Source organism: Neophocaena asiaeorientalis, unplaced genomic scaffold, assembly GCF_003031525.2.
Source record: "Neophocaena asiaeorientalis asiaeorientalis breed wild unplaced genomic scaffold, Neophocaena_asiaeorientalis_V1.1 scaffold145, whole genome shotgun sequence".
In the NCBI taxonomy this organism is placed as follows: domain Eukaryota; kingdom Metazoa; phylum Chordata; class Mammalia; order Artiodactyla; family Phocoenidae; genus Neophocaena; species Neophocaena asiaeorientalis.
In genome coordinates, this window is record NW_020172629.1 from 925,240 (window position 1) to 950,526 (window position 25,287).

Genomic DNA, 25,287 nt, shown 5'->3' on the forward strand with positions numbered 1-25,287 from the left:
GGTTCTTCGTTTTTTCCTTGATTTTACATCCTTGGCTCTTTTGAAGATTTTAGGCCAGTTATTCTGTAGAATGCCCCTCAATTCGGCTTCATCCAGTGTTTCCTAATTCCTGTTAAAGATGCACGGTCTGAATCTAATCATACCACAGAAATGCCATGTGTTTCGTTCTTTGTATCCTACCAGGTGCTGTGTAATTCCAATTAGTCCTTTTGTGAATTATGGTCACTTTAGGCACTTGATGAAGGTGGTATTTCTCCATGTAAATTTGCTCTCTTTCCCTTTATAATTAATAAGTTCTTTGTGGTGAGAGACTTTGAAACTATGAAAATATCTAATTTCCCATCAGATTTTCAGTTTATTAACTGTATCAGTATAGACTCATGGCTTCCTTTTTCACTCAAGGTGTTACAATCTCTTATTAATGATATTTATTTTCATGTTCAAATTGTTCTACATTTGGTCAGTGGGAGCCTGTTTAACCTGACTGTTATCTTTTGATGTGTCCCGTCGTTTTTGTGTATTTCCTATCCCTTACTTCCTATTTCTGTTACAGTGATTCTGCCCCAAACCTGAAATCTGCCATATCTCCAAGCATCGCTGACTTCTTACAGTGGAGGATGATACTGAGACACCAAGATCTGGGCACTAGGTGTGCTCAGCTCTAATGGGAGGTCACAGCTCCCACCACCCAGGTGACACAGTGAGAAGTTAAATGTCTGTTAGTTTTTCTCTTTAAACTTTAATTTGAGATGAGCCACCTCCACAAGGTGTTTATACCTGGTGGAGAGCAAGCACTCCTCAGCTGACCATGGGGAGTCTCAAATGGCAGGCTCACAGGGAAGGCAGAGGCTTGTCTACCTGAAGAATCTTCATGGGCCCCATACAGTCAATCAATTTTCCTACCACCACTCTGAGCCCAGGCTTAGCTGGAATGGGTGTGGGGGGAGTCTCTTGGGGTCTATGTAGGTGCTTAGAAAGACCTGAGGGTAACTTTTGGAATAGTAAGTGGAAAGCTTTCCTTATATGGGGACTGTTTCTAATGAAATCCTACTTAGCGTGTCAGGAAGTGGAACACATCGCTAGGGACCTTGGCAGTGGTGGGCGGGATCATGGGCATCTGAACATTTAACAGTGGGAGATGATGTGATTATTCTGGAAGATGCCTGGGTGCAGCTGTTAGTGACCCAGGATCATTCAACATTTGGAGACAGGAAAAGAGCTGGTATCAGGTCCAGTGGGGCCCAGATGGCTGGGGGAAACTAAAGACAGAGACTTCTTCCCCAGAAGGGAAACAATGGGAGGAGTAGACCTCAGAGAGGCAAGAGGTCTTGGGATTGTTAAGAAAAGAATGTCCATTGACAGATGAATGGATAAAGAAGGTGTGGTATTGATATATATACACAATGGAATACTACTCAGCCATAAAAAAGAATGAAATAATGCCGTTTGCAGCAACTTGGATGGACCTAGAGATTACCATACTAAGTGAAGTAAACCAGACAGAGAAAGACAAATATCCTATATCGCTTGTATGTGGAATCTAAAAAAAAAAAAAAACATGATACAAACGAACTTATATACAAAATAGAAATTGACTCACAGACACAGAAAACAAAATTATGTTTACCAGAGGGGAAAGGGGGGATAAATTAGGAGTTTGGGATTAATATATACACACTACTATATATAAAATAGATAACCAACAAGAACATACTATGTAGCACAGGGAACTGTATTCAATATCTTGTAATAATCTGTAAGGGAAAAGAATTCATATATCTATATCTATATCTATCTATCTATCTATATATATATATCTGAATCACTTTGCTGTACACCTGAAACTAACACAACACTGTAAATCAACTACACTTCAATTTTAAAAAAAAGGAACTCAGATTAGGAGATGGGAATGCAACAAGACCCGGTTACTGGAAGTGGGACCCGGGTAAGCTGGTAAGATGGCGCAGCGGTTAAGCCCAGGGCTGGCTTCCTGCCCTTGAGCTCGGGCTCCACCTCTGTCGACGGCTGTGATCTAGGGCACAGGGTGTAACCTCTCTGTGCCACCATGACCTCTTCTGCAAACTGGGATCGTGAACCAGCCACAGCACAGGGTCGTTGGGAGGGTGACATAACACAAGTTAAGGTTTAACCAGTGACAGACACAGATGTTAGCTGCTATTTTCACTTAAGGACAAAGCAGAAGGCCAGTCGTTGGAACCAAGGCCCGGGGTCAGGCCAAGTTTTCAGCCAGTTTGACTCGTTCTCTCTGCTTGGACGTTGAACTTGATCCAAGGCTTTGAGGAGAGGCAGGTGGGCAGGGGACGTGGTGGTGGTGGCGGGGGAAGAAAACTCCCAACTTGGCAGCTGGAGCGTGGAGTGTGTCTCAGACTATCGCTTCTCCCAGGGGCAACGATGCTCCCTCGTTGGGAGCCACTCGGTGCAAGTCCGCCAGGCATGTGTCAGTTCCTCCATCATCTCGGTTTGGACTTAGGGAGTCACGATGTTTTCTATTTCTTTGGAGACAAGGGAAAGCCACGCAAACATGGCAAACAACGGCCAGTTCTGCAAGCATCTTTCCTCCCCTCCCCACCTCCCTTCCCCGAAAGCACTGGAGCAAAGGGAATGAGAGTGAATTGAAAAGCAAACTCACCTTACAAGCACATAAAAAAGATCAAATGCAAGGGTGGGGGAGGAGAGGAGGTTGCGGACCAAACACCCGTGCCTTAGAGAGACTTAAGAGGAATCCTAGGATCGAGCCATAAAAATTTTATGGCATCCTAGGAATAGTTGAACGTTTCCTTGTTTGTGGTGCTGAGATTTTATGAGCCAAACAGGTGATCTTTAAAGCTTGTTTTCCTTTGCTCTTCAATAGGTTTAATTAAGCTTGGACTTGAGGCTTCAAGTTGTTTGAAAACTTGAGATTTACAACAAAACGACCCAAGTAACCTATACAACCAGTGAAACAGGTAAGGACTGGATTGGTTACGTGCGCGTCCCCAATGGGCTAATAATTTGACACCCTTTCAAAGCAAAAATTTTAATGTTTTTCCTTAGCCATCACTCAGAGCATGCTGAAACAAAAATCTTTAAGCTGTGTTTTAATGATTAATCGTTGCCTTGGAATAGGGATTGTTTATTATCCATTTAAAAAATAATTAGCACCTACTCAAATATTTTTTGTTTATAACTTCTTGTAGGCTTTCTTTTCTACATATATATTTAAATCATTTCTGTATTTTAAATTATTTGCCCACAGCTCTTTTTTTTAAACATCTTTTTTTTTTTTTTTAACATCTTTATTGGGGTATAATTGCTTTACAATGGTGTGTTAGTTTCTGCTTTATAACAAAGTGAATCAGCTATACATATACATATGCATGCCCGCAGCTTCATTGAGACATAATTGACACATAACGTTGGGTAAGTTTAAGGTGTATAGCGGGTTGATTTGGTACATTTACATATTGCAAAACGATTACCAGCATAGCATTAGCTAACACTTCCATCCCGTCACATAATTACCATTTCTTTTTTGTGTTGAAAACAGTTACCATCTACTCGCTTAGAAATTTTCAATATATGATACAATATTAACTATAATCACTGTGCTGTACATTAGATCCCCAGGACTCGTTACTCTTATAACTGGAAGTTGGTCTACATATATTTTTAATGTTTATTTAAAATCCATCTGAGACTGTATTACTAAGGAGAGAGCTTTTAATATCTTAAGAGCTATAGGTTTGATAGATGTTACACATATAAATGTAATACCTTTGCTTTTCAGTTGGCCTGCACAATTCTCTAAGGATTGTTTGATTGAATTAAGCCCTAGCTAGTATCTATGGGCCAAATCCATGAGGATTTCTCTGGAGGGAAATTGTTATATTTACTTGTTAGTGAGAAATATAAAATGATAAAAATTCCTTCTCGGCCTTAGAGAGAAGATACTGCAACCACAGAAAAGGATACTTGGTTGCTTGGCCTTTCACTGGAGTCCGAGTGAAGGACTGCCCTCTAAGGCGGCATTGACATCTAAGGAAAGTTATCACATCCTGAACTTACCGCCCAAATGTGGGAGGTTTTAGTTGATTCTGTTGTCAAGGTTCACCTCCTCTATTGTGTTTTGCAATTGATGTTTTTAACTTCACGCGGGCCTTTCTACTAATAGGCAAAATGCTTTCTGGCCTATGAAATGTCCACCTGTCCTGATTCCTCTTCCTTGTAACTACCTCTCCCAGCCAGGCATTCACAGCAGTCTGTGCTGAACTTGGACTGGACCTGGAAACCCAGACGACCCTTCCACAGCCTTATCATCTTCCAGGACGCCTTACACACAGAAAATAAATAAAAATGTAGTTCCGTGTAACACCGCAAGAAAACTTCTGCAAAGGTAAGGCATTATTCTCATTGTAAGATAATTCACTTTAGTGGGAAAAAACTCACCTTGACGCTTCTTGAGACAGCAAGTTAGCTGACTGCTGAGTTTAGACTGATTTAAGAGCGTCACCTTAGCACGTGACTCTCATGAATACGTCCCCCTAATTAGATGAGAACTCAGCTCTCTCGTTTGGATCTTCGCCGAGTCACCCCTTTGTGTGGAGTTGCCAGCTCCCAGCAGGGCCCGTAAGGACGGCAGAGCTCGATTCTCTGACTCTATCCATCTCCCATCACCTTCGGCCTCCTTCACTTGATGGCAGCCCATTGTTTCCTTCTCTGTCTTGAACACACCAGGTTTGTTTCCTCCTCAGACCCTTTGCACTTGCCATGGCCCTGCCCGAACTTGCCCGTCCTCCAGGCTTTGGTTAGTGACTCACTGTCATCGTTCTGATTAGGATTGAATGCCACCCCTCCACGGGGCTTCCCTTGAGCCCCTGTTAACGTCTGCTCCCCACCCACTCAGACTCCATCTGACTCCCTCTCAAGTCCAAGCCATAACCCCAACGTCCTTTTTTTCACAGAACTTTCCCCTAAGTTCCTTATGTCTTATTTACACCCAGGCCATCCCTGGGGACACTCGCTTTCCTCATGTAATCACTAATCACCCTCGAGAATGTTCTGGTTGAAATACGAAACTATGACGTTATCATATTTATCACTTCTAGAAATGAGGTTTATTTATTTTGCCGTATCCTTCGTAGATGTCTCTTCACTAGAAAGTAGGCACAGGGACTTTGTGCCAGGTAATTATTTAGGCACTGGGGAGGCAACAGTGAATACAGATTATGAGAACTCATTCAATATTTTTTGATGGAACCAGTTAAAGAAAACGAATGACAGGCTTTCATATAATGCGTTTCTGCACAGACACATAAACAAACTGAAGATTTTGTGTTCTTTTGTTTTTCTTTTATTTTATATTGGAGTCCAGTTGATTAACAACGTTGTGTTGGTTTCAACTGTACAGCAAAGTGATTCAGTTATACATGTATTTATTCTTTTTCAAATCCTTTTCCCATTTAGGTTATTACAAAGTATTTAGCAGAGCTCCCTGTGCGATACAGTAGGTCCTTGTTGGTTATCCTTTTTAAACATAGCCATGTGTACATGTCAATCCCAAACTCCCAATCTATCCTTCCCCCTCCCCCTCCCCCCACATCACCCCGGGTAACCATAAGTTTATTTTCTATGTCAGTGAGTCTGGCTTTTTTTTTTTTTTTTTGGTAAATAAGTTCATTTTTATCTTATTTAAGTGAAGATTCTGGATCAAGTTTTATTTCATAGTTATGTGGACGTATGCTCCAAAAAATATATAAATAGGGGAAAACTCACACTCATTCAGAGGAGTGAGAGTGCAAAGAAATTGTCAAAAAGTTCAAATTGAAAAAGAAACTTGTTTAGAAAGGTCGCTTCTGCTACATTGCATGAAACTTCCTAAAGAGGTCAGCGACTTCTCCATTAGTACCTGGGGTCTTCTCTGTACCTTTGTCAATTTTTTTCTTTTCAACACTGGCCTTGGAATATGACAAGTTATTCTAGGTAATTTAGGCAATATTCTTGCAAGTAGCCATAATGTGGGGGACCCAGATGTGGGGGACGAGTTTATCCATCTGTAGACAGAGCAACGATACTGGGGTCGCTGCTCGCCTTTGCACACGGAGCCATGGATGAATTAAGAACAGATTTTCCTTTGAGAGGATAAACTGGGAGAAAAAAGCTGAGGTTGTGTTTCAACCTCCACTTGTCTCCTAGGCTTGAAAGCTTCGGGCAGTACACGGTCTGCATCACTTCATGTGGAAACATGGGCGGTAGCAAAGACCATTTATTTTCAGTGTGTGTAAAACCGATGAAATCAAAATTTACCCAGAGAACTATTTAAATTGGCGTTTATTTCTTTCTGACCCCAAGGGTGATTTATTCACATCCACACCCCAGACACGAACACAGCTTCAAATGGACACTTCAGCAGCTGGGATGTAGTGAGTTGCAGGAGATCCCACCTTACAAATCAGAATAGTTCAGAGAAGTGACAAAATCATATGCATGTTTAAAGGCAACCCAGAACTGGGAACACAGGGAAACCCAAATGAACTGAATTCCAGTAAGAGACAAGCCCTTCCTAGCAGAGACCATGGGTACTTTCATCCCTGGCACATTTTTCTTTACTCAGTATGTGTGGGATGTGGCACCCACCTGTCTTTTAAACTTCTGCCAACTACAGATTGGCACTTGCCATCTGCCTCTACAAGGATTAAATCATGAACTGCTGCAGCCACTGACCTTCCACACCCCCCGAAAGGAGCTCAGCGTGGAGAGCAGGAAGGAGGCCCTCTGTGCTCTGGGAAAACCCGGCAGAACAGGCCTTCGGATAGATATTCTCAGGAGATTTTATGAGCCCAATTCTTGCATCGCCTCGTATCTAGAAAAGCACTAAAATCATTAATGGAGACATCTGCTCCTCGTGACGAGCAGCCACCTTCTGCCAAAATGCATGGGTTTGTTTTTTTTTTTCATTTATTTTTTGCGGTACGCAGGCCTCTCACTGCCGTGGCCTCTCCCGGTGCGGAGCACAGGCTCCGGACGCGCAGGCTCAGCGGCCATGGCTCACGGGCCCAGCCGCTCCGCGGCACGTGGGATCTTCCCGGACCGGGGCACGAACCCGTGTCCCCTGCATCGGCAGGCGGACTCTCAACCACTGCGCCACCAGGGAGGCCCCCAAAATCCCCTGCAGCGGCAGGCGGACTCTCAACCACTGCGCCACCAGGGAGGCCCCCAAAATGCATGTTTGACTGCACGTTCCCCCTTCACTAAAATCACATCTATACTGACCTCCCCCTGCCTCTTCGGAGCAGTTTCTCAGAGCTCTCTGAGAGGCTGTCTCCCAGGCTATAGTCCTCATTTTGCCCCAAATAAAACTTAACTCAGAACTCTCATGTTGTGCATCTTTTTAGGCAACTCTTCATCAGCCACGTGTGGGCTGAGAGGAAGGTTTGGAATTCTGAGGATTCCCAGGCTTGGAGTGAATCCACACCCACGTACCACATCCTTCTCATGCGACCTTCACTGGGTGCATGGTAGCAGCACCAAGGCAGGTAAGCCCTCCTGATGTGCGTGGTACCTGGACCAAGTACATGGCCGGGCCCTTCTGGAGGCTTGGGGGTGTGCAGGACGGCCAAGGGAGATTCCTAGGGCACAGGCGGCTCCTCCTGGATGCGAGGCAGCAGCAAATCAAAGCCTGCTCCTCTTGTAGAAGAATGGAGAGAGATCTCCAAAGGCTCAGGAAGTGGCTGCTCACGTGTAAAGTCTGGAGCCTCAGAATCTCTCCATTTCTCAGGTTTTAAGCCTTGCTGAAGGGACAGTCTTGACCCTGCCCTCAAAGTATGTGAAGCCAGGGGTAGAATGAGTCTAATTAAAGCTGCGACAAAGCCCAGACTCAGCCCAATTACAGATACGTTTGACTCAGCGTCCTACCATTTTCAGGGGCAAATACTACCTGTTTAATTCTCAATTATTCTTTTACATGGGATGTACAGAGTGAAATTTTAAAAATTAAAGAGACAAGCAAAGAGGCAAGAAAATGTGATCCATTATCAAGAGAAAATTTTTGTCAGTAGACTCAGAGCCAAAGATACAGATTATGGAATTAGCAGACAGAGGCTATAAAATAACCATAATAAATGTGTTAAAGTATATATTAGAAGAAGTGAACGATATACATAAGCAGATGAGGAATTTCATCAGAAATGAAAGCCATAAAAAAAGATGGAAATTCTAAGATTGAAATAAGACATAGCAGTTTTATATTTGAATGCACTTAATAACAGAGCTTCGAAATATGTAAAACAAATACTGACAGAAGTAATGAAGAAATATATAAATCCATAACCAGAGTTGGAGGTTTTAAACCCCTCTCAGTAATTAATAAGACAACTAGGCAAAAGTTACAAAGATGTGGGAGATTTGAACATAACCTTCAACCAACTTAACCTAACATGAATAGAACAGTGGGTACAAAAACAGATACATTCATGAACATTACCATATGCTGGGCCATAAGATAAGTCTCAATTAGTTTTAAAGGCACGACATCATAGAAAGTATATTCTCTGACCGCACATTATTGTTGATTAGAAATCAACAATAATACAATCTCTAGAAAACCTCACATGGAAAATTATGCAACAACAAGAAAATCCTATGCGTCAAAGAAGATATCACAAAGGAAATTAAGAATATTTGGAGTTGAATGATAATGAAAACCCAACATAACAAAATTTATATTCAGCTAAAGCAGTGCTGAGAATGAAATTCATAGTTTTCCAATAAATTTATAAGGAAAGGAAATTCATAGTATTGATTTTTTTACTTTCCCCCATTTCCAACAAACTTCCATGTTTAGAAGCTAGGAAAAGAAGAGCATCTTAAGCTCAAAATTAATAGAAGAGAGAAAATAATTAAGAGCAGAAATCAATGAAATAAACACTAGACAAAAGTCAACAAAATCAAAGTGGATATGTTAAAAAAGATTTACAAAATGAATAAACTCCATGTTAATCAATAAAAAAGAAATAAAGCACAAATAATCAATATGAGAAAATTTAAAAGGACCTATCAATAAATATAGACAAAATAAAGACAAAAATGAAATATTATGAACATATGCCAATAAAGTCAACAATATAAGTAAAATAAACAAATTTGATTAAAATGAACGCAAGAAGAAATAAGAAACCTGAAAACACATATATACTTATATATTTACATTTTTAAAAGAGACACATCAACAAAGACAGTTTGAGCCCAGGATGACTTCACTAGTGAACTCCTTCAAACATTTAAAGAGAAATATTACCATTTTTGCACATTTTTTTTCCAGGAAGGGGAGGAGGAGAAAACACTTCTCAGTATTTTTATGAGGCCAGTATAACCATGAGGCCAGAAATCTGACAGGGATATTACTAGAAAAGAAGAATACAAATTAAAATCCTTCATAAGCATGGTGCTATAAACAGGACAGTAGTTTTTTTTAAAAAATTATTTTATTGACGTGTAGTTGAGTTACAATGTTGCGTTAATTTCTGCTGTACAGCAAAGTGATTCAGTTATACCTATATATACATTCTTTTTCATATTTTTTCCATTGTGAATATTGGATATTGAATATTGAATATTGTTCCCTGTGCTATACAGTAGGGCCTTGTTGTTTATCCATTCTATATGTAATAGTTTGCATCTGCTAATCCCAAACTCCCAATCCTTGCCTCCCCCCTCCCCCCTTGGCAAACACAAGTCTGTTCTCTATGTCTGTGAGTCTGTTTCTGTTTCGTAGCTAGGTTCATTTGTGTCGTATTTTAGATTCTACATATAAGGACAGTAGTGGGGTTTTTTTTCGTTTTTTTTTTTTGGTAGAATTAATTTATGGGCAGACGACCTTTTCCGGGTAGGGTAAGGTTCTACATTTTGATGTTTTGACGTTTGTAGTTATATGATGTATAAAATTTGCCACACTCAATGAATGATCCACTAACGATGTGCGCGGTTTATTATATGAAAATTATACCTCAATAAAGACAAAATGAAGCAATTATGAAGATGACGTAGTTTCCATCGGTGAGAAATGCTGCTAGTCTTTATAAGCACATGCTACTCAATACTAATACTCGTGTTCTGCTTTGTTAGGCACTTTAACCTTTATGCTCTAATTCTCACAAGAAACACATTACGTTTGTGATGTTATTCCCAAACTCCGGAGGGTAACTGGCTTCCTCTAGGCTTTAGGAAGTGAGTGTGCAGCAAAATCAGGACAGAGACTCAAGACTTTTTGCCTCTCAGTTCATGCTTTTCCAAGAAACTATAGTTACTCTGCTACTGCACTCTCCTTACCTCAGAAATCTCCTGCTGTAGCACCTTTTGCTAGGTTGAGGTCTCTGAAAGACCTGTTTTGTTCTGAACCTCTGAACTTTCTTGGCTCAAAATTGGAATGACAGCCTTTAACACATGATTATAATTTTATAGCAATGTATGCACTTAGAATTCTGACTTACGATTCACCCAGTTATCCGAATTAAAATATTTTCCTTGCCTTCACTGTTGGGCTTTGAAGTACCGCCGTAAACCCACCTACCCCTTTCCCCAGAGTCTGGGGTAGGTGCTTCAATACGCCCCCATAGCACCGTAAGATCCCCCCACCATAATGCCCATTATAAGATACTGTACCTTCCAGTTTATGCGTCTGCTTCTACCCAGCGGTGATCTCAGGGATTTTCTGCTTGGAGGAGAAATTATTTCTTATTCATCTTTTATCCCAGGGCTTATTACAGTGGCATTCAAGGGTCAGTCAATAAATACTTACTGAATGACTAAACAAACAGGGTGAATGCCTGAGGAGAATCCGTCACCCCCCCGTCTGCCCTATCTCACCACAACTACATTGATACATTGATTAATAATTTGTCTGGAAATAAGCTCCTTTATGATGGTGTGGATGATAGTAAAAGTAATATTTTCATTGTGTTATGAAGTGCAGCGTTGTTCAACCTGTTTGCTTAGCTGCCAACATACGGTCCAGGGCAGAGATCACGTCAGCTTTGCTGTAGTGTCTATAGCAGTTTGGAGAGTTATCGGCACATGGTAGTGGCTTACTTTCCTGGGTGAATAAATACCTTTTTACGATGATTATATAATACATGTACAGTTCTGTAAACATTATATATATTAGTCATGCTTTATATGTACATACATAAATTTAAACTTATCCATCTTTTTCTTCATTGATCGTGATTTTTGTCACTTGTTTAATAATTGCTTCTTTTCTCCAAGGCATTGTCCTTATTTTTTGGTACGATTTGGGGGTCTGATTTTTATATATTGATAGTTAATTCATTACATTTTTTTTCTTTTTGTGGTGTGAGGTAGGTATCAGATTTTTTATGTATGCGTAAACAATTTTCCCAGCTCTATTTATTGAATAGCTTAGCTTTTCTTCTCTGATTTGCAATGTCATTTATCAATGTTCTATAATTAATAGGCATTCTTTTCTATTATATATGTTGGCATTGATATCATAGTGTTTTCATTACTACAGTTTTGTAAGTCTTGATAACTAGTAAGAAAGTTTTTGTTCCTTTTCTTCTCTCTTCTTGATCTTTCTTCTTAGAGGTTTTTAAAAAGCAAATTTTTCTTTTGTTGAAGCTCATTTATTTTTTTCTTTTCCCATTTTGTTGATTTCCTACCTATTATGTCTGCCCTATTTTTAAAAGCTTATTCTAAGCTTTTAAGTTCTTCAGACATTTACTTTTAATCTTTTTCTTTTATTAATGCACATATTTCCCTTTTTCATGGTCCTACTATAGATGACTATGATGTAGTACACTTTTTGTTATTCAATTCTAAATATGTCTTAGTTTCCTATGTGAATAACTTATTATCTTGAGTAATTTGAGTCCATTTAAGTCTGTGCTTGTTGCTGATTTCTAATTACTTGAAGTTTTGCTCTGAGAATCTGATCTGAATGTGTATCACTTACACTCTAGCAGGAAACAGATGCTGTACTCAAGTGGGTAATTGAGGAAGGTTTAATGAAGAGGCTGCTCATAAATATGTAAGCAGGGTTACAGGAAACCAAGAGCGATGGTTGAAATGCTCTAAACTAGCAAGATGGAGGAGCCATTACTACCCTCAGGACTGAAGGTTAAGGAGAGGAAAAGTTGGCCAGAACCCAGAGATAGTAGCTGTTGTTGTAGCAGAGTGTTTCCTGACAGGGGCTGTGGTCTTGGTAGAGAAACTTACTTCAACATATAACGACCCATCACAGAGGAAACCAGGAAATAAGTACCCTGATTTCACTCTGTTCTCCAGTCCAGTCTCCGCCAGTGCTTCCCATTTATGCGAAACAACCAGAAGCCAGATGGCAAAGGGAGCCATGGGCGAAGTCCAGCCAGTTCAGCCTCCCAGGGTAGAGGCAGATGGAAGAAAGGCAGAGGGTGGGTTTGGATGGTATAATGAAAGCGTCCAGTACTGTTCATTCTTTCTGTCCCCTCCAAACCTTCACTCACCTGTTTGGCATTCGAGTAAAATAAATGTGTTCTCAATGCCGGGGACAACAAAGTTCCATGAACTGCCGTATAGATTGAGTGATGTCAATACCTGAAAGATAAAATGTTAGCCACCCCGAGCTGCCCACCATCAACTGAATGTTTTTTCCTGATATTCCAAATCATAAGATTGGATATTAACAGTAATATTAAATTATCCCTTGGAAATGGCATATATCAGAACAGGCACAATTGCACAGGTAGCTGGGTCATTTACTCACCTGGAAACTGGGCCTATTTCTGTGTCTACTGCTTTGCCCTCAACACACACCTGTGGCCTCATGAGGGTTCCCTATGAAAAGTTAACAAAAAGGGTAGGTCTGGTTTGCAGATGGATTTGCATAGTACACACATAGATAACCAAATATATTACAGCTTCACACAGGGATGGTGGGAAAAAACAGTGATGATGGGCAATCACTTGGGGGTCAAGCACTAAGTTTCCACCAGGGTCAATAGGAGGCCAGGAACTGCTTACCAACTTGAGGCTAGTTACTGGCAGAAGACGGCATGGCTTCATTCCCAAACCCAAGGGACCATGCAGTGATTCTTTCTTTGGGATTTTTCAGTTGCTGTAAAATATATTATCTGCCTCATGCACAGGAAATACCATTGCATATCTTGACACACAGCATAAGTGACAAGACAGCTTGAACTACTTCCTGGACATGATACGGAAGTCTAAGCAGTAGACCTTCTTGTTCTTTACTCTTTCCACCTGCTCCCCCCCGCGAACTGGCCATCTTAAGCATTACTCAATAATCATGTTACAAGATCATGCTTACATATCCTATATGTAGCCTTCAAAAAGCAAAAAGTCCATCAACAGTTATGTCTGTTTCTTTGAAATGGGTGTTACAAAGTGTCACAGTATATTTTCACTTTAGAGTGGATATTCTGACATGTCTCAGCTACTGCAACTCTAGAAACTTTATCAGTATGGTAGGTCTCCAAACTCTTGTGGGCCTTATCTCTTACCCTCTCACCCTTGCTCCTTCCTCTCATCAGCTCCAGTTAGCAAAACGTCATCAACGTGATGTGCCTGATGTGATATTAAGACATTCAATTCCCTCTGGTCTGTCTTAGGACCAACGCAGGAGAGATGGATGATGTAGGGGCGCTGATGCTCCTACCACAAGAGAACGAGTTGTTTCTGATCATCTTTACCGATAGAAATGGGGAACATTATCCAGGTCAACGGCCGTGTACTCGGTGGTAGAGCAATGTTGATTTGCTTCAGTAAAGAATACCACACGTGGAACTACAGTTATGGTGGACATGAGTACCTGATTAAGTGTGCGATAACCCACAGTCATCCTCCAAGACTCATCTGGGTTTTGCACCATTCAAACGGGTAAGGCAGAGGGACTTCCCTGGTGGTCCAGTGGTTAAGACTCCGCCTTCCAATGCATGGGGTGCAGGTTCAATCCCTGGCTGGGGAGCTAAGATCCCACAAGCCTTAGAGCCAAAAAAACAAAACATAAAACAGAAGCTATATTGTAACAAATAAAGACTCCTGTTTTCCTCCTGTTTGTACAATGTTTTTTCAAAAATCCCTGTGACAGAGTTCTCCTGTTGTGAACCGCATGGGTTATGGCTTCAATAGCAAGCATAAGTGACAGTTCCTAGGTCCTCATTGGAAGCTTCCTCCTACATGGGGGAAAGAGGGCTGGAAGGCCTGAACCCTGAGTGGGAGGAGGGCGCTGCAGCATCACCGGTGCAGGTGAGGGTCATGGCAAGGATGCTGGCTGCCAGAGCCACACTCGGTCTCAGTTATGCTCACCTTTATTTGCTGAAGAACAGGGGGAAGCCTGTCCCCTTTCCCTCTCCGAATCGATCCAGAGAAGGTGGCCCTGGCCGGCTTGCCACTCTGTAGAGCCTCGAGTTGGCCACCAGGAGGCAGTGCTGTCTCTTCTCAGACGCAAGGGTAGAAGGTCCCGCCTGGATCGGAGGGGTGACCTGTGGGAGGTGTGAAGACAGAGAAAGGTGGAGACAAAGAGGGCTTTTCTCTCCCACTCCGATGTAGGGAGGAGCCTGTCTCCACCCTGGGATGTTGTGATCGCAAGCATTTAAGCGGAGCCTAGAGGATCCCCACCCCCGCCCCCGGTCAGGCAGGTGGGGATTGAAGTTTCCCTCCAGAAGGTATTTGCCTGGTTCACCAGAAAACACCTGACGTCCAATGCTTTAGTCCAATCAGTTCTCTGAAGGCAGGGCTACTGCCTCTTCATCTCTCTCCTAGCATCCGGCGTGTGTTTAACTGACAAGTCATCCAGTGAGTGATTTAATACATAAAGCATCTGACCTTTGCTAAGACACTGCTTTCGGAGGCAAGGAGCCAGGTTTTCATCTCGGCCCTCCTACCGGTCTGTCGCTGAGAAATAACTTCTGTCTGAGCCTCCACTCCCCGTGTGTAACTCACTCGCAGATGTAAAGTCGAACTCTGCTGAATGCAGGGACACAGTTACGGATGCATGTTTTTGAAAGGAAAAAATGGTTGTGAATGTGAAATCCACATTTCTTCCTTGACTGTTTTAGATCTTATAGGGTAGAGTAAATTTCTTATGTGAAGGCACCTAGAGATTTGCCTCATGGCCCTCAAGGCATGATTACCAGGGGGTAAGGGGGAGACGAAGAAATTGGGAGATTGAGATTGACATATACACACTACTATACATAAAACAGATAACTAATAACCTCCTGCACAGCACAGGGAACTCTGCTCAATACTCTGTAACGGCCTATATGGGAAAAGGATCTTAAAAAAAGAGTGGAGGGGGCTTCCCTGGTGGCGCAGTGGTTGAGAGTCTGCCTGCCGATGCAGGGCATGCGGGTTCGTGCCCCGGTCCGGGAAGATCCCACATGCCGCGGAGCGGCTGGTCCCGTGAGCCATGGCCGCTGAGCCTGCGCGTCCGGAGCCTGTGCTCCTCCTCCACGGGAGAGGCCAGAACAGTGAGAGACCCGCGTACCGCAAAAAAAAAAAAAAAAAAAAAAAAAGAGTGGAGGTATGTATATGTATAACAGATTCACTTTGCTGTACACCTGAAATTAACACAACATTGTAAGTCAACAATACTCCAACAAAAAGTTTAAAAAATAGTAACACATTGTCTGAGCTGAGAGCGCAAAATGGGTGGAGAGCCGTCCACTCGATTTACGACCTGGACAGCGGCCTGCATCGTGGATGAGGAGGCTTGTCTGTGGACGCTTCAGGGATGTGGCCTGGTTAGTTTCACGTTGACCCTCCCCAGTTATCCCTGACCACCCCCGTCAGGGGGCGCTAGATAGTAAGGTTCTCGGGAGTAAGAACTACGCTTCATTCATCCAGTAACTCTTTCAATATCCCCTACAAACTCCTCGTCCACTTGCCTTCTTGGGTCCTCCAGACCTGTGTCCTCTGGGTGTGTGTGTCCCCATGGTAACCTCTCCATACTCAATAAAAGCCATAGGTTTGCACCACCAAACACGAACCTTAGGTCTGCGTGTTTCTTTCACCTCAGTTACACCTTTTCTTATATTACCCGGGATCAGCCACTATCCAACGCGTCATCCCATCCAAGCCAGAAACACCCCCAAATACAACTGGTACTTTTCCACTCCACTCCACTTACTATTCTATCGTCCATTCCACCACCTTCATGATGTCATATCTTCACGTTTTGGCGTCGCCAATGTTGGAATAGCTTGTAACTTACCATCTTACCACCCTCTTTCCTTCCTGTCCAGCTCCTTCAACATTCTGTGAGCTCACCCACGGCAGGGAGGATGTTGCATTCCCAGTATCTTCCGCTGGTGTTGGCCATGTGGAGCCCTGAAATCAAAGTTTGTGAAATGATCAGATAAAAGAATGGCCCATACGTTCTGAGTCGTGAAAACTCTCTCAGTCAGGCATGTTTACTGCTTTGCTGGGAGATGCATGCAAATTCCCACTTTAGGGAAAGTAGGGATTTTCATAGGCATATTGAATCATCTCTTAAATGATAGAAAATTTTAATATATATAACCTCAGCCTGGTGATGCGGGCAGAGCAAATATTGCTTTTCTGAGGTTTAAGTTGTAAGAGGAAGAAATGGAGCCTCAGAGGTGTAAAGTGATTGCCAAGGTCATGACTGTATCTGGCAAGAAATAGGATCTCCCCGCCCTGACCGCAGTGCCCTTTCTTCATTGCATCTCTTCCCTCATGACCTGTGGAGTGAATGATGGATGGGTATCTGCTCATGGATGCTTACAATGGGTATCTCAGACCTCTCCAATAATTGATGGGGCAGAATCCTTTGAGTTTAGGCTTAGGGAAGACAGACACTAACTCGGGTAAAATTAAGTGGTTTAAAATGCATTTTGAGATACTTCACCTGAAGACGCGCTACTGACAGGTAAATAAAATGAATATGGAGAAACCTCTTCCCTGCCAATGAATAACACATAGCTTTCAGGCAAGTAGGTAAATTCAAGGAGATTGTCTTTCTTAGCTACGCTTAAAAAGTTCAGTACATGAATAATTGAACAACTTCCTGGCACACTCAATATTTATTTGTAAGCCTGCTCCAGGCAGAAAAAGAGAAAAAGCATTTTGAAAACAAGTTTCGCGTTAGCTAGGAGTTTATTTGTTTGCCGGAAGATTCCCTAATTACATTTGCAAAGGAACATATTGTTGTGTCTTGTTATTTCTCATTGACCTATTGATGTGAAATATATTAGACAAATTAGAAGGGAGATGGGTAAAAATCTGAACCATGTGTGCACGTGTGCGCTGTAGGAGACCAGAATAGAACTTGCAGAAATTTGCACATGGATTACGATCCTTATTACAGTCTTACAATCCTATGGACTAAGAATTGCTTTTGCACTTGGCTTTTCTCTCCAGTTAAGCCAGTGGCCAGTCCAGGAGGGCCACAGAGCTTCACCAGAAGTGGATGCTCAAAAACTGTTGAATAAATGTTTTGTTGGTTTGCAAACTGGTCCCCATATATGGAGGGCAAAGAGAGACCGAAGAAAGAGGCAGACACTCCAGATTGGCAGGTGGCAGTTTTAATAAGCAAGGGGACTTACTTATGAGGCTTGTCTTGGGGGCCACAGATGATTAGATGTCCACACTAGGTGGTCTCAGCACCAGCTCGCTCTCTCAAGGCTGCGTCCTTGGAACGGCTCTCGCTGTGGAATGGTGGGCAGATGCACCTTCAAATGTGGGGATGGGATGAGGAACCTCCACTGCCTGGGTCCGCCTTGAGGGTCAGCTGGTGGTCACGTCCTCTCGATGACCTCCTCCAACATGTTTCCTATTCCAAAAAGTTCGCAATGTCTTCTTTATGAACTCTAAGTTATGAACGTGTAAACAAGCAGAGGCTCTTCCATCGTCCTCCGTCTAGTGGGGGTAGGAAGTCCCATCCAGAGAAAGCCTGACTGCCTGATTCTGTTGGTTCTTCACATGCTTATTGGGTCTAATGAGGAGGAGAGGCTGCTGGTGACATGGACCAAAAGATGGGATTCTGGGGAGTCAGCACCAGGGGTCTGGGAAATGGACCCTGCATCTAATCTACCGTAATACATATTATAGACAGTGTGTCTCCTTTAGACCTGGAGGGCTCACTAATCATGCATTCACTTCTTCATTCACTGAATGAATAGATTTTGAACACCTTTTATGTGCTGGACGCCGTTCTTGGTGTGGGTAACAGTGGGGAGTGAAGGAGACAGACATCTCTGCCCTAGGGGGGCTCACATTCTATGGGGGAAGACGGCCAATAAAACCACACAGGGCTGTGTGATCCAGTGTGATTGGAGACTCCGTAGAGATTCACCGTGAGATGCAGCTCACATCCCGTTGACTGAATATTTGTGATCCAGCATCAGGCAGTTACCTCTCTGGGGCAGCAAGTGAACTTCAGCCTCCCAGGACTGTACTCCTCCCAGGGGAAACCATCAAGATTGCTGCACTTATTTAAACATTGGTTAGAAAAAATTAACCTGCTTCATTTAAATAGCTTTAACCAAATGCAAATTAGTTTTTCCTCATGGGAGGGTGTTAAAATACAGGTCTGCTGCTAATTCAGGGCTTTGCCAAGTAAACTACAGCACCGAGGTTCAGATCTGAGAAAACTGTTGGTTATACTCTACTGGCCATCACAGACTCCTCTCTTCCTCTCATTTCCTCTCTCTCTCTCTCTCTCTCTCTCTCTCTCTCCCTCTCTCCCACACACACACACACACACCTTGCATATTTGATGTTGTCTTGTAGGTTTCCATTGAAAAAAATCAATGCTTGGCTCTGATTATGTTCTTGGTACAGGTGTGAACTCCGATTAGGTAACTGCTGTTGCATTTGACTTTTTCCTTTGATCTGAATTGAGGTGATAAGTGTGGCAGACAGAATAGGAGGGAGATTAGCAGCCTTTCCTACCAATATACTTTCTAAAAAAAATTAAATATTCATGCTGGTTATTCTTCATCCCTGCCTTTCCCCCCCTCCCCCTCCCCCTCCTTCTTCTTCTTCCTTCTTGGTCTTCTCCGCATGCCTCTTGGGGATGTATTTGTTTGCCCTGAGGCTGTACCCCCTGCTTTAGCCAGAGGCGTAGCTGGGGAGAGGGCGGGGATTAACTCTCCGGGATTTACGCCCACTTTTGGCTTCTGTCCCAGTAGCAGCTCATCTCTCGGAGAAGCTCAGCTCTGCTGGGCGCCTGCACCCCACCCCCTCCGCCTCCCACACAGCTCAAGCCCTCACCAGGGTGCTATGTTTCTTCCTCTTGACCCTTGGGGTCTGGGAATGCCAACCCCTCCCCATGACTGCTACTTCTGGGTGCGCCGACCTTCTCAGATGTGCTTGACCCCGCAGCCCCTCATAAGTCCCTATAGGCAGCTCTCTCCAGAATCCCATAGCAACATGCCTTCTCTTTCCAGGTGGGCCCCTGACCGATATTGTAATCTATTTAAGTAACTAAGCACCGGATATAAAACATCACTGTTTTGAGAAAAAAGATAATTATTTAAAGGGAAAACAAAGCACAGAGGTGTGATTTAGGTATCCCGGTTTTCCTTAATCACCTTAAATTATTGCCTAAACTAACCCTGTTTTTCTTCCAGCTTCAAGGGATCACTTCTTTAAAATCACTCTCAATTTTTGATTTTAGATCAGAAACCCTCCCCAAAGGATACATTTGACTCTGGAGCATCTCAGCTTCAGAGACATTTGAAATCTTAAATTCTTTTCCATTCTGGCTGAGAGCTAAAACTGAGTTCTCTGTTTCCCGTAACTGCAGGAAAGGAGTCCGCTGAGGACACAGACACGCAAGCAAACACCTGTAGTAGAAAGTGGAAAGTGTGACCTTCACCTGGGGAAACTTGGAGAAGAAGCTGGCAACTGTGGTGGGACCTACAGGATGAGTGGGCACGAGTGTGTCATCTGCTGGTAATGACCTTCACCCTCTGTATCTGGAGAAGAGGCACCAGCAGCTGGAGTATCTGGGGAGCCTTGAGTCATGGAGAAATGGAGCAGGGTGGGAGTGGGGGAGGGCAGCCCCAGGAAAGCTGAGGTCACCCCTGTTGCCTGAACTCCCAGCCTGCTATTAAGACAATTTCCAGAGGCTTTATTTCCCTCGTCAAGAATGCCCTTTACTCCCTCTTCCACTTACTGAATGGAGCAGAAAATGTCCTCTACCTACCCGTGGAAAGCCTGTTATTAGGAAAGAGTGATTATTTTCACTTCTCTGATTAAAAAAAGCATGAAGGTACAAATTAGCTATCTACTATTCTAAATCTACAATTCAGAAAAGAGAAGCCTTGACATTTTCTTGTTTTAATTCTTTGCTTTTTAAAATGTAGAGTTTGGGTTACTCCTACGATTTAAACGATTATCCCACTAACTCTGACATGTTGCCTCTTTCAGCCTGAGCTCCTACTTGAATTCCAAAGTTAAGTTCCAATGCACCTGTTTGATTTTAGAGGGTGAGGAGAGAATTTATGAATATTTGAAAGCTTGAACTTGAGGTCATGGCACAGACTTCCTCTCCTCCAGCCTCACCTTTTGGTCTCGTTTCCCCCTTCCTGTCCCTGCTTTCTTCCCTTCCCTTCCATTTCTTTCCCATAGAACCTCGCTCTTCTTCACGCCTTATCCCCACCTGGGGCGCCAGTCCCACTGGCCCCATGAAGGGAAATCATTTCAGCCCTCCTGTGCGAGCCCCCCAGAGGGGTCTGCATGGCTTCCTAGTGGCTCTGGAGATGGGAAAGTTTGCCGTGAAGGAGAAGAGACCAGGTGACATGGCTGAGCGCTGAATGAAAGGTTGAGAGAGATTCCAAGTGGACTTTGAGCTGTTAAACCTCAGGGTGGAGGTGGGGGTCAGAAGGAGGGTGGTAAGAAGGATGAGAGCAGGAAGGCCATGTTACCAAACCAAACTTGGGTCCACTCACCCGTACGTAGTAAAGCCAGTCTACTGTCACCAGGTTGTGGTGAAGGGAAGTTCAGCGTTTATTGCCAGTGCCAAGAAAGAAGAATGGGCAGCTCATGTGCAAAAGACCTGAAGTACCTGACAGCTTTCAGAGAAGGGGTTTTAAAGGCAGTGGGAGGGAGGGGTCTGCAAGATGTGTTATCAGCTCATGCACAATTCCTTGATTGGTTGGCATCAAGGTGAAGTTCAAGCATCATCAACTTTTTGGTTTCAACCAATCTAGGGTCTATGTTCTTGTGGTCACAATTTTCATCTGGTTCTGCTTCCTGCAGAAACAACTTAGGGATGTGAGTCAGGCATTTATCTACATCTTTCAGGGAACTGGGACTTCAGGTGATTCTACTATGTGGCGGATTTATAGTCTAAATTGTTACAAGTTTCCTGGCCCAACAGCTAATCTTTGTTTCTACATCTTCACATTCCTAATCAGTAACTCTTGAACCAGCCTTTTGAGACCCCGAAGAGGCCTGGGAGACTAAAGGAAGAACCTTTTACTTCAAAGGACAGGGGCCCTGGGGCTTGTGTATGGTTTCAGTTGTTTGGGGGCCACATGGTCACTTCAAATTTAGAAACAGTAGTTTTAGCCAATCCCTGGATTCCAGGTAAAATAGACTTTCTCTGATCTATCTCCCCACCAGCCTCCAGTTGGCCTGAAATTCTATCTTCACCACACGTCTAGGAATCTTGGGTTAAAGTAAATACGCTCATGGAGGATGGCGTGATAGCATATGTCATGTTTATGTTAGCATCCAGCAGGGCTCTGTGGGAACGAGGTTGAAGAGGAGAGGAAAGATCCGGGCTGACCCCCGGATCCTAGGGGAGCCGGATGGGGTGGGGTGGGGCTGACCTCAAAGTTCCCATCCCCATGGGACAGAGAACTGTAGGGAATTATTGAGCATCTACTTTATCCCAGAAATTATCCTAGAAAACTGAAGTGCACTTACACTCTTACGATAATACTAAGTGAATTATATTCTGAGTCCCATTTTGCAGAAGAGAAAAACCCAAGGGTCCTAAGTAACTTCCCCAGAGTCACAAGGCTTAGCAGGTATCAAGCTAGAATGTAAATCCTGAGCTAGCAAATCTGGCTGATTCTCAAGTTCCAGCTGCTTTCAGAACCTCTGGGAGGGCCCCAGGGAGGCAGGACACCCTGGCAGGTGGGAGGGAGGCTTTGTCACATCAGGCCTCCTGCCCTTCTTCCCCACCTTCCGCCAGCTTCCCCCCCTTCCCCCCACCCCTGGATTTGGAACCGCCTACGGGGTGACTTGTGATGGCCTGGTGACTCCTGTGGACAAGGTGGGGTAGCCATGAGGACACCATGGGACACCTTTCTTAGTGCCATCACGGGGATGGGGATCAAGGATGTATGCTTTCCTTTTTCTGGTTCTTTCCAGGTGAAGGCCTCAGCGCTGCCCATAGTAGAGGGGGACCCATCCAGGTGTGGTCCATGGGACTCTAAGCTCCAGCCAGGGGATGGGGGCAAAATAACATTGCCTGATTCCTTAGGAAACAACTAAAACTAGAGCCACCCTTGGTGGTTGGACGGGAAGTGGAGATCAAAGAGCTTCAGCTGCAGTGGGGGCTCTGTCCCGAGCTTCTTCACAGAAAATGTCACACGCTTTGGGTTTGGAAAGGCTTTTCTCATCTATTTCCCTTTTAGGAAGTAAGTGGTATCTTTTCTCCCATTGGACAAATGTGGAAACAGAGGCAGAATTATTACATGATTTTTATGAGAAAGAGTAAAACTGAAACCAGATCTCAGGTCTCCGAGTTCTTAGCCTGCCTCTGTGTAGTATCAGAAGCCTAAAGGCAGAAGAGAAATCGCTCCGGGGAGGAGTATCGCCCTGTACTTGGCAAACGGCCTCTTCTCTCTCAGAAAGGGCCACCCAGGGGAGCTGAGGGGAAGGTTCAAGGAGGAGACACGTGGCCTCAGGGCTGGCAAGTCCTGCTGCTGGAATTCACTCCCCCAGCAGAGGTGATTGGTGAGCACCCACCTCGGCTGCTCGTGGGGACGGGGCCATCAGCAGTGGAGCCCTTGCCCTCTGGGAACTTATCTGTTAGGGGGAAAGTTTCAAAATAAACACAATAAACAGACCAGAAAATCTAAGGCGCTGGCAAATGTCCTGGAGAAAACAGGTTGCAGTGACAGGCTCTGGAGGTGGGCGGTTGGCTTCGCAGTGTAGTCGGCAAGGCTTCTGAGGATGGCACATTTGAACTGAGACCTCTGTGATGTCTGGGGCCCGAGGATGGATAGGTCTGGGGGAAGGGGTTCCTCACGGGGGCGCAGGTGCCAGGCTTGGTGGGAAGATGGGCTGGCGGGGCCCAGGGACAAGGCCGCTATGGCTGGAGCCTAGGAGATAGATGCGGCTGCACAAAGCAGGGTGCAGGTGCAGGGAGAGGACAGGGGTGCACAGCTGGAGGCGTCCCACTAACAGGATTCCAGGGCCCCCCTGCACTGATCCTTGCTACCTGCTCCGACCGCCTAGCTCCTAACCGCAGTGGGTTCTGCTTTCTTTCTAGAGAGAGGATGAAGCAAGGTGCTCTGTGCTATCATTCGGAATGATCTTTACAGCACACTATGCCTCTGCCATGGGCTTTCCTCCTTTCCCTTCCCAAGTTCACGGCAGGCTCTTGACCCAGGAGCAGACGTGTCATAAGCATCTGTGCGTGTGTGCGTGTGTGTGTGTGACTGACCTTGGACAGAGTATTTGAGAACAAAACAAAACAAAACTCACAGACATTAACCGCAATGGCCACATCTGGGGCTGAACCCTGACCAAGCTCACTCTTCCCAGTCGGGAGTCAGGATATTTCCTTGGGCTGCAAAGACAACCTTTCTGTGCCCTCACTCCTTGAGAAGAATTTGTTTATTGCTCCATTAGAGAAATTCATGTTGATCATAAAAATTAGGAAAACACAGAAAAGGAGAAAAAGCAAACCACTGCTAATTATAGTTAACTTCATATTTACTTACAAAAAAAGAAGCCTGAAGAAATAATGGGAAGGAAATACATCAAAATATGAGAGCCTGGCAAAAATTATTGTACCTATCATTTTCTGCCTGCATAATTGTCCATATAATTGATGAATCATAGTTTATAAAGCATCTACCCTACGGTGGTATATTTAAATTATCTCCAAGTTTTCCACTATAAAAAATTATATTTAGTAATTACACAGCTTTGTGCCTCCCTGCCCCCGATGATATTCTCAGAATCTCAGGATAGATTCTCAGAAAATGCCGTTACTGAATGAAAACGTATAAATGCTTTTAAAGTTCTTGACACTTATTTCCAAAAGAAGTGCCAGTTTATATGGGAGCTGCTGACTAATTTGCAAGGTGGACTCTGCCCCAGGGTAGCTGTGTGTGTGTCCGTGCGGGCGACAGTGGCACCTCGGCGAGACAGGTGACACAGAGGAAGGGCGTCTAGGTTTGTGGGGAGGAAGTGGGCAGGTGAAGGACATGGAGACACCTGGTCGGGGGCTCTCGCAGGCCAGGTCCTTCAGCCTGGAGACTTGCCCCGTGGAAGCCTGGGGACAAATCCTGATGCCTCTGTCTGCGGAGCCCTGTGATGTTCATGTCTTGGAAACGTGTGGGGAGGACAGCACAGAGAGCGCTAGCTGTCGGGGGCCCTGGTCCCTGCTCTCTGCGTGGCTGTTCCCTGCAGCACAGCGGAGCGGCCCCCAGCTGTGCCACGGGCAGCGGGAGCTTGGACCGCGTTATTAACACCCAATCAAACGAACAGACATCGTTGACTGGGAACATTTTCTTCATTTGGAAAATTATATTTTGAGCATTGTCCTTCAAATGAGGGTGGCTTGGAAGGCACTTTCCATCTGGGGTTTAATTCTTGTTCCAGAAACTATAGAACACATTCATGCCAGCACTGAAAAAATCAAACCCCCAAAGGCAGGATTTTAGGTTTTATGAAATCTTGTGATGGGATTAGTGCCCTCATAAGAAGAGGAAGAGAGAAAAAGGACTCCCTCCCTCTCCTTCTCTCTCCCTCCCTCTCCCTCTTCTTCTCTCTCCTCCTCTCTCCCTCCCCTTCTCTCTCCCTCTCCTTCTCTCTCCCTCCCCTTCTCTCTCCCTCTCCTTCTCTCTCCCTCTCTCTCCCTCTCCTTCTCTCTCCCTCTCTCTCCCTCCCTCTCTGTCTCCCCTCACCTCCTTTTCTCAGTGTGTGGCACCGGGAAAGGCCAGGTGAGGAGGCTGTTTACACGCCAGCAAGACAGTGATTTGCTGGCACCTTGGTCTTGAGCTTTCAACCTCCAGAATCCTGAGAGAATAAATGTCTGTTGTTTAAGCCGCCCCGTCC

At 44.2% G+C, this 25,287-nt stretch overlaps 2 long non-coding RNA genes across 2 annotated transcripts in view; both read left to right on the forward strand.

Moving 5' to 3' along the window:
• Window positions 1-2,961, forward strand: part of LOC112395789 (uncharacterized) — an 82,722-nt gene extending 79,761 nt beyond the window's left edge. Inside the window, exons 8-9 of the long non-coding RNA XR_003002449.1 lie at window positions 554-692; window positions 2,876-2,961. This is a non-coding gene — a long non-coding RNA (uncharacterized LOC112395789). The remainder of the gene's footprint in view (window positions 1-553; window positions 693-2,875) is intronic.
• An 877-nt stretch (window positions 2,962-3,838) lies between these two features.
• On the forward strand, window positions 3,839-20,287 carry LOC112395787 (uncharacterized). Its single transcript, XR_003002448.1, has 3 exons — window positions 3,839-4,396; window positions 7,395-7,535; window positions 19,787-20,287. It is a non-coding gene; the product is annotated as an uncharacterized LOC112395787 (long non-coding RNA).
• The last annotated feature ends 5,000 nt before the right edge of the window (window positions 20,288-25,287 follow it).